Source organism: Pinus tabuliformis, chromosome 7, assembly GCF_031772625.1.
Source record: "Pinus tabuliformis cultivar Carrire ecotype Pingquan chromosome 7, CPIR1, whole genome shotgun sequence".
Taxonomy (NCBI): domain Eukaryota; kingdom Viridiplantae; phylum Streptophyta; class Pinopsida; order Pinales; family Pinaceae; genus Pinus; species Pinus tabuliformis.
The window spans coordinates 1026053679-1026066862 of record NC_142293.1 but is presented as its reverse complement, the minus strand read 5'-3'; the positions used below and the strand labels follow the sequence as shown (position 1 = coordinate 1026066862).

The 13184-nt window shown below is 46.7% G+C and overlaps 1 pseudogene; it reads left to right on the top strand.

Annotated features, from left to right (window-relative positions):
* The first annotated feature begins 13014 nt into the window (after positions 1-13014).
* The window catches only part of LOC149251183 (25S ribosomal RNA), a 2249-nt pseudogene continuing 2079 nt past the window's right edge, over positions 13015-13184 (top strand).

Genomic DNA, 13184 nt, shown 5'->3' with positions numbered 1-13184 from the left:
TCAGCCTTGAACACTGGTGTTGGTCCCCCTCACGGTCAAGTGAGTAATGGCCAGCCGACACTCTCGTGTAGAGTTGTCCACCCTGCACAAAGTGCTCCACCCTCTTCTAGTCCTGTTCCAGGAAGGGGGCCGTATTATGCATATGGACAAGCTGTTCAGGATTCGAACGCGCAAGGTCCACTCTTTTACTATGATTCTATTGGTCAATACCTTCAACTTTCTCAACCCTTGCCTACTCAAACTTTCGTTGAGGTTTCGGTACCGTTATCCATTGCTTGGGACCCTAGTACTCACTCATTTCATGGAGGCCAAGAAATGCCTGCACAGCTTCAAGGACCGCCTAACCAAGGCCAGCCATCTTATGTGCAAGCCCCCCAAGGGCAACAATATTATGGCCAGTCTTACCCAGGACAATCTGGGGGCCCACAAGGACAACCCTATCAGGGACAACCTTCGGCCGCTGGTGGTCCAACGTTTACCTATCTGAGTCAACCTTCTAGTTATCCAGGGCAACCTGGTACCCAGCAAGGTTTCCCGTCTGGACAACTAGGACAACCTTACATCCAACAAGGCCAACTTGGTATCCAGCAGGGTTATCCCTCTGGACAAGCTGGACAAACTTATATTCCACAAGTTCAACCGGCAGTCCAACAGGGGTATCCTTCTGGGTAAGGGGGGTAGCCTTACATACAACAGGGCCAACCCACTGCTCAGCATGGTCATCCTTCTAGGCAAGCGGGTCAGCTTTCTACGCAGCAAGGCCAACCCACTGCCCAGCTTAGTCATCCTTCTGGACAGGCTGGCCAACCTCAAGGTCAACCGACCGTCCAGCCCACTCAACCATCTATTCCCCAAGGAAAACCCCCGGTTGCTCAAGGACAACCTGGTACCCAGCAAGCACATCCTTCTGGGCAAACGGGTCCGTCCCAAACCCAACCAGGCCAACCTTCCAGCCAGATGGTCCAACCCCAACCTGTTCAAGGACATCTTTCTAGGCCCCAAACTCAAATTGGTTATCAAATGCAAGGTGGGCCACGGCCCCAACCTTCTTACCAAGTGCAGCCTTCTTATCAGGCTCAGTATGGAGCCCAGCAAATGTATGGCTACCAGCAACCCCAGGGGCAAACTCAGTTTACCCCTTATCAAAATTATCAATAGATGCAGGTCACTCCTTACCAGAATTATCAGTACGTTGCACCTGCAGGTCAAGTTGCTAATCCATGGGGTGCTGGGGGGCAGACCCAAGGTCAACTGTCTGCATATGGAGAGAATCCTTATGGACAGAACCCCTATGGACAAAATCCCTATGGGCAGAACCCTTACGGGCCAGGCCCATCCGGACAAAGTCCGTGGGGGCAACCACCACCTGGTTGGAACCCTGGTACTACCTCTCTTCCACAGCCACAAATGTCCTTTAATCCTCAGTTGCCCTTATTAGCGACGTTGGAACTTCCAGATGTGTCCAAGTTGACAAATGATCCCATTCTTCATAATCCATATTGGCCACCAGTTCCAACTAAGATTCCCGGTGATTGCCCGAAATTCGACGGCAAAGCTGGTGAGGACCCTCAAGACCATGTCATGACCTACCACCTTTGGTGCTCATCCAACTCATGGATTGATGACTCCATCCGGCTTCACCTCTTCCAAAGGACTCTCACCGGCTCGGCCGCTAAGTGGTATATTGGGTTGAATTGCGGAACATTTCAAGACTTCAACTCGCTGGCTATGGCATTCCTAACTCATTTTCAGTTATCCATTCGGTATGAGACATGGACACATCTCCTTACGTCTCTCAAATAGGACACGGCCACACATATATCCGATCATATACATGAATGGAGAAGGCGTCGTCACTTGATCAAATTTTGGATTCTTGATCAGCTCCTGACCGATTGGTTCACGACTTCCTTTGTCCCTGCAATTGCACGAGACATCGCCATGGGAGCTTGTGTAACTGAAGAGCAAGCTATTGCGCGTGCTTAGTACCTTGACTTGGTATATTCCCAGTCGGGTGCTTTATATGATTACTTGCCAGACGCCCTGAGACCCGGAACATCCAAAGCTCCGCCAAAACCATCTGTTGACGGAGTTATTGGCTCTGTAAACGCGTCTTCAAAGAAATCTGCGAACCCTGGGAAGCAAAAACAAAATGTTTCTAATGGAAATGCTTCTCAAGGCCAGTCTAATTCTAGAAGTACCTCCAAGGTAAACGTCGTTCATTCCACCACGGTGGATAAATCCTTGAAAGGGAAAAAAAAGGGAAAGCCAAGAATAAATCCGAACAGCCCAAACAGGACTCCCCTAAACCTCCACCCGAGGAAGGAGCCAAACATAAACCTAAGTATCCTTGTCTTATCTGTGATGAGGATCACTACACTAAAGACTGCCCTAGGCAATCTGAAGTTAGTCAATTATTGAAAGGTGCTCCTGGGACTCCCGCTGTGCTTAAAGAACCTTTCCCTTCCCAGCAAACTCAAATGGTGGCAGATCCATCGCAACCCTCTTCTTCATTCGGCTCTCAAGTCTTCATGGCTGGAACGATTCCCATCCATGTCACCACTCGAGCGAAAGAATATCCATCTCATGCCGGGAAAGAGCCGGAGGCCCCCTCCAGCGCTCCTCCGTCCAGTTCTGGTCCACTCCACATCGAACGACCTAGCACTGAGACGACAATCCGACCCCCTCCAAAAGGTGTACTCCGGAAGTCTTCTTACAACCCGAATGCTCATGCTGCTCAGCACTACAGCATTGTTGAGGACTTAGCCCAGGCTCCGTCTGCTATGTCCGCTCTAGAAGTCCTCCAGAGCTGCCCCTCCCAGAGGAAGTCCTTGCTATCGGCCATCGGTGGCATAGACCCGGCTGACTCGGATCTGATTTCTTTTGATCTCGAGGGCTATACACCGAGACTGCCTCACCAAATCGCTTTCCTTATACAGGTCATCATCAATGGTAAAACGATTCATCGTACAGTCATTGATGAAGGTGCCTCAACTTGCATCATGTCTATTGCTTGCTGGAAAGCTATTGGTTCTCCAACATTGAGCCAGTCTCCTACGACGTTAGAAGCCTTTGATGGAAGAGAGTCTCGTCCTTACGGTATCCTCAAATGCTTGCCCATTTCCTTGGAAGGGAAGACGGTCGAAGTGGAGGTCGAAGTTTTCGACGCTAATCTTACCTACAACCTCCTCCTCGGACGTAGCTGGACATATGCCATGCAAGCTGTGGCTTCCTCCCTTTTCCGTGTCATTCATTTCCCTCATCAAGGGAAGATTGTCACGGTGGACTAGCTCTCCTCCTTCACCTCTTCTTCCGAAGGTAATGTGCCATTCGTGGGGCATACCTCTAAATCATTCGAGAGTGTGGGAGCTGGGCTCTTTAAAGATCCCGCCCTAATGGGTGTCTTTCCCCTTCCACCTCCACATCTCGCCCCTATTAACATGATTTCCGTACGTTCTGATCTGTGGGTCCTTCCTCCCGCTAATCAGATAGACTCCTGGGGTGATATGATGCCGTTGAGTCTTACCGAGCTCAACTACATCGAAATCATTGCTGCAGCGGCTCCCCCTCCCAAACCTGCTCTTCCGAGCAGTGTTCTCGATTCGTATGTTCATTTCCCTTAGCTTGGATATGTTGCTACTTCAGATCCATTAAAGGAAATATTTCCTTCCGATGAAGCTATCATAGAGACCATGTCTCTTGAAGAGCTCCCTTGGTCAGATCATCATCACCACTCTTCCTTTCTCCCTGCCCATCAGGAAATGATCACATGTCTCGAACGGTTTGCTCCGTGTATCCCATCTTTGCCCCTTAGAACGCCTATCAAAATTTACCAAGTATCTTCTGAGGGAAATATGGGAAACATTACGCAAACCCAATCTATCGACATCTCTGTGAAACCAGAGATTGTCAAGCACATTCATATTGGAGTCACTTGCACTCCAGAGGAAGTTCAACTCTACACTGACCTATTTCGCGAATTTCGTGATGTCTTTGCTCGGTCCTATGGAGAGATGCCTAGTATCAACCCTAGTATAGTGGTGCATGAGATACCTACGTATCCAGGTGCTAAGCCTGTTCGTCAGCGCTTACGCCCTGTGCACCCCCGAAAGGCCACAACCATCAAAGCAGAAGTCGAAAAGCTTCTCAAGGCTGGTTTCATTTACCCCATTCCACTGACGAATTGGGTCTCTAATATAGTCCCTGTGAACAAGAAGCAGGGTACTATTCGAGTTTGTATTGATTACCGTGATATCAATCGCGCCTGTCCTAAGGATAACTTCCCTACACCCTTCATCGATCAGCTTATTGATGAGTGTGCAAGAAGCGAAATTTACTCGTTTATGGACGGTTTTTCTAAATATAACCAGATCAACATCACGCCTGCTGATCAACATAAGACCGCTTTTATCTGTCCTTGGGGCACTTTTGCCTATAAGAAGCTCCCTTTCGGTTTAAAAAATGCCAGCGCTACCTTCCAACGTGCAATGTCCTATGCCTTTCATGACATTCGGCACATTTTACAACCATATCTGGATGACCTTCCAGCTCATTCAGCTAAGCGTTAGGACAATCCTTCCCATCTTCGCGAAATCTTTCTCCGCTGTCGACACTACCGTATTCGGCTCAATCCTCATAAATGTGTCTTCTGCATTGAATCAGGCCAACTACTCGGGTTTATCGTCTCCCGAGAAGGCATCCATCTGGATCCCCTTAAAGTCGAGGCCATCCTGAATCTTCCTCCCCCTGCTTCTTTGCAGTAGTTGCAAAGCTTGCAGGGTAAAGCAAATTTCCTTCGACGATTCATTCCGAATTATGCCGAGGTGGCTAAGGGTTTCACACGGTTATTGAAGCGAGACACACCCTTTAATTGGGATGCTATCGCACAGGAGTCTTTTGAGCGACTCAAGGGCCTCCTTATCTCTGCCCCATTATTGAGACCTCTAAACTACCATCGTGATTATACTCTCTATTTGGCTGCCGCCGATACCACTATCGGCATGGTTTAGTGCAGGATGATGATGACGACAATTAACATGTTATCTATTACCTCAGCCGCAACCTCCTGGATATGGAAACTCGCTACGCTTACGTTGAGAAGTTGGCATTGGCTGCTGTCTGTGCCATCCAACGTTTCCGACATTATATCCTGTTGCGCACCACGACCGTTATTTCTGACTGCAACCCGATGACGTACATTTTGTCGCGTCAGTTGCTGGGGGGTAAATACTCAAAATGGATCATAATCCTCCAAGGGTTTGACTTGGAATTTACTGTTGCCATGTCTAAGAAGTCTCTGGTATTTGCTGAATTACTCTATTCTTTGCCATCTCCTTCTGCACCCTCTCTTTCATAGGATCATATCCCGAACGAAACTCTTTTTCTGATCAGCACCCTTGATCCTTGGTACGAGGATATTATTGTTTATTTACAAACATCCTCTTTCCACCCCGCTATCTCCAAAGATGCTCGGCGGCGGATCCGCCATCAACCCCAACCTTATCGGATCATAGGGGACACCCTGTACCGTCTCGGCGTTGACTCTGTTCGTCGCCGATGTCTTACCCTCGAGGAGGTTGAGAAAGTCCTGAATGACTGCCACTCTGGCGCCTGTGGTGGCCATATGTCCGGATATGCCACAGCGCAAAAAATCCTTCACGCTGGTTATTTCTGGCCCTCCATTTTTAAGGATTGCATTCTTGTTGTCCGCTCTTGTCATGCATGCCAGATATACCAGCGGAAGATGCGTGCGCCACCAACTCGGATGCACCCTGTAGTGACCATAGGCTCTTTTGCAAAATGGGGCATTGATTATACAACCTGTAAGCCTCGCTCGGTCGGGGGGCATGGGTTTATTATTGTTGCCGTTGATTACTTTACAAAATGGGCCAAGGCGATGCCCACATTAACTGAAGACGGTCATACAGCGGCGCAGTTTTTGTTCAATCATGTTATTACACGGTTCGGAGTTCCACAGGCCATCATCACAGATCACGGAAAGCATTTCCGTAATCACATGATGATCGAGTTGACAACCCAACTAGGTTTACGGCACGATAGTTCGACCCCGTACTATCCTCAGTCTAACGGTCAGGTTGAAGCCGTGAACAAGATTTTGGTTACAATGCTTCAACGTACTCTTGACATGCATAAGTCTAATTGGCATATGATGTTGTTTCCCGCCTTATGGGCCTACTGGACCTCTGTGAAGGATGCCACCGGTTTCACTCCATTTCAACTAGTTTATGGACTGGAGGCTACCCTTCCCATAGAATGTGAAATTCCTTCGTTGAAAATAGCCATCGAGTTGCTTCCCAACACCACTCCGGTGGAGGAACGGCTTCTTTATCTAGAACAGTTAGACGAGACCCGTCGTTTAGCCTCCATAGCCATCGAAGCTCAAAAGAAGAGAGTCAAAACTCATTTTGACCATACCATTCATCTGCGTTCCTTTGTTGAGGGAGACCTTGTCCTGCTATATGACCAAGCAAATGACAAGCTGGGGGCAGGCGAACTCGAGCCCATGTGGCTAGGCCCTTACATTGTAAAGTGAGTATTGCAAAAAGGGTCGTACGAGCTAGTTGACTACGAAGGTAATCCTCTTGATAAGCCCCGCAATGGGCTGTACTTGAAAAAGTACTATGCATAATTCATGCGCTTCCATTTGTATATGCGTGTGTGTGTGTGAATTTTCATGTCTTCGGTTTGGTGTGAAAGCGTGATTGACCCTTGTTGTGTCTTTTTGCTTCTTGTGCAGATGTCGGGTGCACCTTACATTGGTTTCGCTGATGGTGCCTGCCGCAGCACTCGTAATTTGTCCTCTGCGGTGTGGGTGATCTACGATCCTCACGGTGAGTTGATAGATCTTCAAGGTGTTTGTTTAGGCTGTACTACAAACAATGTTGCTGAATATAGCGCTGTTATTGAATTATTAGCGGAGGCAATTAATCTCGGTATTCATACATTGCTTGTTAGCCTAGAATCTCAACTTGTCATCCATCAGCTCAATGGGTGATATTCCGTCAAAGACCGTCACATTTTAAGGTTGTACTTACGTGTTAAATTGTTAGAAAGGAATTTTGACTTCATCACATATCAACATATTCCACAACGATTAAACTCATTATCTGATGCATTGGCAAATCATGTATTAGATAGACATTTGCGTAATCTATAATCAAAACATTATACAAGAAAGCACATAAAAACACAATAATAAACCATAGGCATATATGTGTGTGTGTGTGTGTGTGTGTGTGTGTGTGTCATAATGTTTGCACCGCGTGCATTACAAAACCAAAAAAATAATACATGTTCATCCTGATACATCCTCGGACAACATGTCCCTCAAAAAATATGCATGAAAGAAACCTAGGAGTCTACTCATGGTGGTGCTCATGATAGAACGCCACCACGCGCACCAAACGTCTCAGCAGATGATGGATGCGGGTTGGCACCCCCACCGTGTGCCTCTGATATGCGAACGGCACATCCACCAATCTAGCATAGCCTGGAATCCCTTGGGTAAGTCCCTCGATATTCTGCGCCATCTCTTCCCCCACGACACCTCTTTCCTGAGGGTCAGCTACAGGTTGATCCCTCCTCGCTATAGGAGACAAACCGGCTAGTCGCTCCTGGCCCACATTTGCATATATATATAACTGTCATCAGAACATGCATGTATTGACATAAAAACAAAATACATAAAAAACATCAAAAAGAGAAGATCATACCTAGCTCCTCTTCCCATTCCTCCCCCTCTGGCAGTGGGAGGTATGGGTCCCCCATGAAGTTGGTTCCCGCGTATGGCCAGTCCTCTACCACGATCAACTGGCGGCGAAGCCATATGAAGAACTCGGGCCGCGAAGACATCTGTTGGACCCGTCCTCCTCTAGGCATCAATGCTGCCCAGCGAGCCATCCTTGGCTCTCGTGGTAATGGGTCCGCCACTACAGCTCCCTGGTGCTGGAATAAAGGTAATCGTTCCAAGAAGAACGATACCACAATCGAACCATACCTGAACTATTTCACTCCCCCACGCTTACACTTTGTAAGCTGCCTGTTGATATTTATAGTCACAACTATAGCCCAGTCAAAAATGGTGGGGCTAAGACATTCTGTCGCCAGTAACAGATGGTTCTTGCTGGCCTCATGGGGTGCCTGTACCCCAGCTGCACGTGTGATGGTGAACAGTATCACCTTAAGAACCAAATCATGGATGGTGGCGATATCCACCTTGGCGCTGTTCTTCCCAAATTGTGCCTCTGGGCACACACGAGCCTTCATTTCACCTATTTTCTCTACGGAAGGCCTGCTTCTGGTCAAAATGGGGCTTGCCCCTCTCCGTGACAGCCCAGTAATGAAGTACACATCAGATACATCCAGCTCTAAGGTCTGATCCCGTAGTTGAAATACTTGGTCATCGACATCCCAAGCATCCACTATAAACTGTAATAGCTCTGGTTGAGCTCGCAGATAGGAGGTGAGGAAGAATTTCTTGAGACCACAGTCTCTCAAAGCATTCATGCATCCCTCATCCGCGATGGCTAAGGCATCTACGGCATCATGCTCTCGTTCTTTCCATTCCACTGGCATTTTTGCATGTTTCCTGCACCCACAAGGATGAATAAATCATTAATGAAACCCTGGTAAGCATATACACCGGACAAATTTCAAAAATGATGGGAAAATTTAAGTGAAAAACTAGGTTGCGCGGTTGGTGCAGTACCTTTGGGTAAATCACCCCATTGGCGCGGAACCATGCCAGATATCCGCGCCAATGGGGCGCGACCCTAAATTTTAAAATTCCCCTTGCGAAGGCTCAATTCAGGAACAAAATGCATAAAAATAGGTATGGAAATGAAGCTTAAGAGAGCGCCTCTTACCTGGAACTGGCAGAATCTCGAATGGTTTCCTAGATTGGTGGTAATCGTTGCTCGAAGTTTGCACCCCAAATGGACCACTACCACTATGCAAAAGGTAAAAAGTAAAATTACTTTTGTTTTTACATTTTCACCATATTTATAGACTTTTTGACTTGTAATTAGGGTTAAAGAGTTGTTTTTTTGAATATTTTAATATATTGTTGGTCGAAAATGGATTTTACGCTTGCTATTGGTGCTATGGCAGGTCCTTTTTGCAACATCGATGGTGAAACGTGTTGTATTTTATACTTTTTCGGACTCAGTAAATACACGAAAAAGTCACTATGGAGTCATCTTTCAGCTCTTTTCTGACTCGCTAAAAATGAAAAGATTGTCGGGTTTCTCCTCTTGACTCGTTAAACATAAATAAGAGGCGATCGTCTTTAAACCCTTTTCCGACCGTGTAAAAATGAAAAGATTGTCGGACCTTTGTCATTTCCGATTTGTTAATGGTTAGGAAACGATGTGATATTGATCGCTTTTTTACTTTTTCATATTGGTATCACTATTCATGAAAAGTACTCCTCAATCATAATGTTCAGGCGGTTCTTTCGAGCATTGTTTTATACTTTTTCGGGCTCGGGAGACACAACTTTACGAAAAAGGACCCCCCTGGAGTTTACTTTTCTGCTGTCTTTTCAGACTCTCTAAACAGGAAAAGACGCCGAGTTCTTCCTTTTTCAGACTCGTTAAAACTTAATGACATCGGATTCCGTCGTAATGACACCCACAAGCATATGCTATCCCCATCAAGTTTGTTAAAAATAACTGGGGTACTCGCCAGAAATGGTGGGGAAAATGGATCCATAATCATTGTCGTGTCGGCAGTATGTCGCTCTTGAACATGGCATTAGTCTGCATTCGTGTCTGGGTGGGGACATCTCATCTTGTTTTACACTAGCCTCCATCGGTTTGGGTTATCCTATTTAACCTCTCATCTGCTCATTGCCTTGTCACCATGACCTCTGCTCATTTGATGTCAAATACTTCCAAGTCCACTATCGTGTTGCCGATATGTTCAAGAGAAGTTGATCTCTGCTAAAATACAACCTCCCTCTGATGCCTCACATATTTCCTCTGTCTCGTGTCACTGATTTGGGAAACATCATGGCCCACCTTTGATCAAGATCACTTCTTGTCGACTTCAGCTCATTATCCAGGAAGCTGCCCTAGAGACTCCCTTCGGTGCCTTGGAGCCTGCATGCCTCAATGGCAGGTTCTTCATGTTCGACGAGAGGTTTTCATCATTGGCCTCTGATCGAATGATTATACGGGTGTTCGATGCTAGCCCATTGATTCACACGTCGTAGATTGTACCTATAGTACCTTGAGGACCATTGTCATTATTGGTGGTACCTCTCGTGTATGTTAACAGTTTTCATCATTGACTGGTAATCAGATGATGTTCATGCATGTTCGACTTCAACTCATGTATTCGCATGCTTGAACTTGTACTCTGTTCGGGTCGAGATGGAGCGCAAGACCCTGGATTTTGTCTATTGGGATCCAGGTTGTGATTTGTGGCTTATTATGATCATTACATGACTCATTTACTGGATGGCTACGACCATGCCTGAGTCTATTTATCGATCCTCTCTGGATCGCTGCGTCCATACCTTGGATCTAGATCGTTATGTACTCTATTATGGATGGTTGCGCCCATACCACATACATCATGTACTTGAGATATCAGTTGTACTTCTTCACGCAGGTTCTCCGGCGGCTGTGTTTTCAGTCACGCATGTTCTTGTAAAGCATTTCACCCCTCTCTCTCTCGGGCCTCATGCTTTAGGGGGCATCTGTTACACAACAATTTGTCACCGTTTGTCACCGTCCCTTTTACCCCTCACCCATACACTGGAGGACTCATTCCGGGACCTGTGAGAAGTGACATGACCTGAAACCACTTGCATCATGTTCCTCTAAGTATGAGCTTCATTTGCCCTGAAGACATCTCTTGCAAAATCTCCATGAAAACAACTCTTTTTACATTAGCGCGGGTCCACAGTTCACTGCCCGCACCAATGAGGGAAACCCTCTAAAAAGTGCGTGCTATTGGCGCTCTGTCCCAGAGTCGCACTCGCGCCAACTGAATTGAGTAAAGTTTTCAACCACCAAACTCCTGAAGGTTCTCTTCAACCCATTCACCAACTGAATCTATGTTGAGCTAGGATGGTTTGGCTTCAAATCTCCATAGAAGGGAAAGTGGTTTGCCACCTTTCATGGAAGTTTCCAAGTGATAAAGCCAATCCCATGAATAATGTGGTTGATCCTATCTCTTCCTTCTCTATCTATAAAAGCTTGCCTCTATGCCTTGAGCAAGTTAGTTACATTAGTTCTGGTCCCAGCATAGTGATAGAGAGTTTGAAGCTTCAAGAGCCTCTTTTGACCCATAAGGCCAAATCTAAGTAAGGAGATTCTTGTCACCCAAAGAGAGAGAGGCTTGTTCCTCATCCCAACAAGCTTTGCAAGACTTGTGTAGCTGATCACCCAGCCAAAGGATGATTTGACGTCAGAAAAATGGTTGTATTCTTCTTTGTTACTTATTAATAATAGATGACTATCATTATGGTTCCACTCTCATTGTCTCATGTTCAACGTTGAGTTATATCTTTTCTGACTGATATATAATTGCATCTACTAGATTTTATGCTTGTTTCGTGTTGTTTTTTGCATGTGCAGGTGTCCAATCACAGAGATCATGGGGATCATGACCGGCCAAGGAAAAGGAACGAGGGCGACATCTCTTCTACGAACACTAGCGTTGGAATCCAAGTAGCTTCTCACCATCTAATTTGTCTAACCGTTCTAGATAAAGAAGTCGTTCCTCCACCGGAGTGGTGTTGGGAAGCAACTTGACGACTATTTTCAATGAAGGAATTTCACATTCTATGGGAAGGGTAGCCTCCAGTCCATAAAATAGCTGAAATGGAGTGAAACTGGTGGCATCCTTCACAGAGGTCCGGTAGGCCCATAAGGCGGGAAACAACATCAGATGCCAATTAGACTTATGCATGTCAACAGTACGTTGAAGCATTGTAACCAAAATCTTGTTCACGGCTTCAACCTGACCGTTAGACTGAGGATAGTACGAGGTCGAACTATCGTGCCGTAAGCCTAGTTGGGTTGTCAACTCAACCATCATGTGATTACGAAAATGCTTTCCGTGATCTTTGACGATGGCCTGTGGAACTCCGAACCGCGTAATAACATGATTGAACAAAAACTACGCCGTTGTATGACCGTCTTCAGTTAATGTGGGCATCGCCTCAGCCCATTTTGTAAAGTAATCGATGACAATGATAATAAATCCTTGCCCCCTGGCCGAGCGAGGCTTATAGGTTGTATAATCAATGCCCCATTTTGCAAAAGGGCCTATGGTCACTACAGGGTGCAGCAGGGCCGGTGGCGCACGCATCTTCCGCTGGTATATCTGGCATGCATGACAAGAGCGGACAACAAGAATGCAATCCTTAAAAATGGAGGGCCAGAAATAACCAGCGCGAAGGATTTTTTGAGCTGTGGCATATCCGGACATATGGCCACCACAGGCGCCAGAGTGGTAGTCATTCAGGACTTTCTCAGCCTCCTCGAGGGTAAGACATCGGCGGAGAACAGAGTCAACGCTGAGACGGTACAGGGTGTCCCCTATGATCCGATAGGGTTGGGATTGATGGCGGATCCGCCGCCGAGCATCTTTGGAGACAGCGGGGCGGAAAGAGGATGTTTGTAAATAAACAATAATATCCCTGTACCAGGGATCGAGGGTGCTGATCAGAAAAAGAGTTTCATCCGGGATATGATCCTCTGAAAGAGAGGGTGCAGAAGGAGATGGCAGAGAACAAAGTAATTCAGCAAAGACCAGAGACTTCTTAGACTTGGCAGCAGTAAATTCCAAGTCAAACTCTTGGAGGATTACGATCCATTTCAAGTATTTTCCCCCCAGCAACTGATGCGACAAAATGTACGTCATCGGGTTGCAGTCAGAAATCACAGTCGTGGTGCGCAACAGGATATAATGTCGGAAACGTTGGACGGTGCAGACAACAGCCAATGCCAACTTCTCAACGTAAGCGTAGCGAGTTTCCGTATCCAGGAGGTTACGGCTGAGGTAATAGATAACGTGTTCATTACCGTCATCATCATCCTGCACTAGAACCATGCCGATAGTGGTATCAGAGGCAGCCAGATAGAGAGTATAATCACGATGGTAGTTCGGAGGTCTCAACAGGGTGAACTATGCCTGAGCAGGCGAAGCCA